The sequence below is a fragment of the Anolis sagrei genome, chromosome 7 (genome assembly GCF_037176765.1).
Source record: "Anolis sagrei isolate rAnoSag1 chromosome 7, rAnoSag1.mat, whole genome shotgun sequence".
NCBI lineage: Eukaryota > Metazoa > Chordata > Lepidosauria > Squamata > Dactyloidae > Anolis > Anolis sagrei.
In genome coordinates this window covers 14,453,023-14,456,110 of record NC_090027.1, presented here as the reverse complement: position 1 = coordinate 14,456,110, position 3,088 = coordinate 14,453,023, and positions in this window count along the sequence as shown.

Here is a 3,088-nt window from a genome sequence, read left to right as displayed (position 1 = left end):
TGCTCTCCTCCCAAGAAGTAAGCGTCTCCTAATTTTCTGGCCACAGTCCATTAATCTTTGCACCTAGAAATACAAAGTCTGTCACGGCCTCCACGTTTTCTCCCTCTATTTCCCAGTTGTCAATCATTCTTGTTGCTATACTCTTGTTTTTTTATGTTTAGCTGCAACCCAGCTTTTGTGCTTTCTTCTTTCACCTTGATTAGTAGGCTCCTCACCTCCTCCTCACTTTCTGCCATCAAAGTGGTGTCATCTGCATATCTAAGGTTGTTAATGTTTCTTCCTGCAATTTTCACCCCAGCCTTGCATTCCTCAAGCCCCGCACATCACATGATGTGTTCTGCATACAAGTTGAATAGGTTGGGTGAGAGGATACAATCCTGCCGTACGCCTTTCCCAATCTTGAACCAGTTCCATGGTCAGTTCTTACTGTTGCTACTTGGTCCTTATACAGATTCCTCAGGAGAGAGACAAGGTGATTTGGTATGACCATACCACCAAGACCTTGCCACAGTTTATTATGATCCACACAGTCAAAGGTTTTAGAATAGTCAATAAAACAGAAATAGATGTTTTTTTGAAACTCCCTGCCTTTCTCCATTATCCAGCGGATCTTGACAATCTGGTCTCTCGTTCCTCTGCCTTTCCTAAACCCAGCTTGTCCATCTGGCAACTCTCTCTCCATGTATTGTTGGAGTCTTCCTTGCAGGATCTTGAGCATTACCTTACTGGCATGAGAAATAAGGGCCACTGTACGAAAGTTTGAGCACTTTTTAGCACTTCCCTTTTTTTGGTATGGGGATATAAGTTGATTTTTTTTCCAGTCTGATGGCCATTCTTGTGTTTTCCATATTTGCTGGCATATGGCATGCATCACCTTGATAACATAATCTTTCAAGATTTTAAACAGTTCAGCTGGGATCCCGTCATCTCCTGCTGCCTTGTTGTTAGCAATGCTTCGTAAGGCCCATTCAACCTCACTCCTCAGGATCTCTGGTTCTAATTCACTGTCAAAACTATCCTTGATATTATTATCCTTCCTATACAGATCAAATATAATATAATATATTGTATATACATATAATATTGATAATATTATAATGTAATACAATATACTACTACTACTACTAAAATATTATAATTATATATTTTATATTAAATGTAATATTACTAATATTACAGTACAATGGTATAGTACAATGTAATATATAATATTAACATTGTGCTATGATAATAATATAATATATTGTATTTACTTTTTACTTGTAAACCGCTCTGAGTCACTTTCGAGGTGAGAAGGACAGCATATAAATGTTGTAAATAAATAAATAAATAGTCTGGTTTGCCTACTCTGGAACATGCAACATATAATTGTCCTTCTTTAGGGGTCCCTTTCAAATCTATAATACTACTAGCCACCCCCTGCCATTTGTTGCTGTGGCCCAGTCTGGTGATCTGGAAAATAAAGTAACGAGAAAGCGTTGGTTTCTAATATATGCAATTCCTTTATGCTTGTGAGTAAACAGTTTTTCTAGTTGTTTCTTTGTCAGTGTTGATGTAGACATTGTCTGGTTTGCCTACTCTGGATCATGCAACATATAATTGTCCGTCTTTAGGGGTCCCTTTCAAATCTATGATACATCCCATATAGATTATAGCAACGTGCTCTATGTTGTGTTGCCTTTGAAAACTGCTCGGAAGCTTCAAATGGTCCATCGTGCGGCAGCCAGGTTACTATCCTCAATGGGGCTTTCTGATGCAGAGCAGAATTCTTGGAAATGTGGTTTAGGGCAAGGCCTTTTGAATTCTCTGTCATAGTATCAGACTCTGGAAAATCTTGGAGTTAAAATGAAGCTCATAATAAAACGCTGGAGGCAAGTGGTTTATTCCTTCTTTCCACAACCCTAAAAAGACAGTTCTAAAGTTTTCCTGCTCAAACCTCTTGTATCTATCAGCCCCAACTCCCATCCGCCCCCTAGTGGACAAACACCATGGCCACAGTCTATTAACTGCAGTTTCAATTTCCCTCACAAAACAGATGTCTTATCTTCACTACCTTCCCCAGCCTCCCTTCTCCCCACCTCCCTTTATTATGGCAGAGAACCGAAACAGCACATAGGGCTCCTCACCATCCCAAACTACATTTCCCAGAATTCTGTGCTCTCTCAGTCTCTTTCCCAGCTCACTCAGCTCATCTCACCTTGCCGCTTCCCTCTCCTCATGGCGAGAGGCAGCCTATTTCTACTTAAAGAGGAATGGCAACCTTTTTGGCTTTGCCTCGCTTGCGCTGAAAATGAAAACTGACTTCTGAGCATTACAGAATTCAAACAAAAAAGTATTGGGTGAGTTTTGATTCATAAGTTTTCGCATGGGCACCCCCCCCCCCCAGTGTTTCTTAATATCTGTTTGTATATACACAACTTGTGAATTAGATACGACTTATGATGAAAAAAATGAAGATTTGCACACCCCTACTAAGCATATGTCGATGACAGTAAGGACACTAAAGGGTTAACATTCAGGGTCATATGCAAATTGTTTCCTCTTTGACAAATACAGGGAAAGGTGGTATTAACTGCAAACACAAAATTCAGAGCAGCTCCCCAAAGTGTGGCAAATAGGAGAGAGATCCAGCAGCCTTGGCAGCTGCAGAAATAAGACTCATCATTCTCAGCCTGTGTCTGGTTTACCACCATTGATTTCCTCTGTGGTTATAGCTACCAGATAACAATGTGCCAGTCATCCCTTTTCTGCCTTCCTGAGACTTGCCACTGGTGTCTTGTGTATGTTTGTAAGTGTGTAAAAGAGTTGAGCCATAGATAACACTGGCCAACACACATTTCCATACCTCAAATGTTAGCCCAGTTTCTGAGTATGGCACCGGTCTCCCTCTATCTGCTCTAGTTTTTAAGATGCAAAACATATTCAGTTACCATCTACTCATCCATAGAAAATCATGATAACTCTGTCTAAGAACTTAGAGCTGATGCAGTCTATCCAATAGGCATGGATAGAGTCGCTTGGATAACTCGTTGCTTGTAATAATTTTGTTAAAAATTACCTTTTTGAAACAATATTGAAGCTTTTTTAA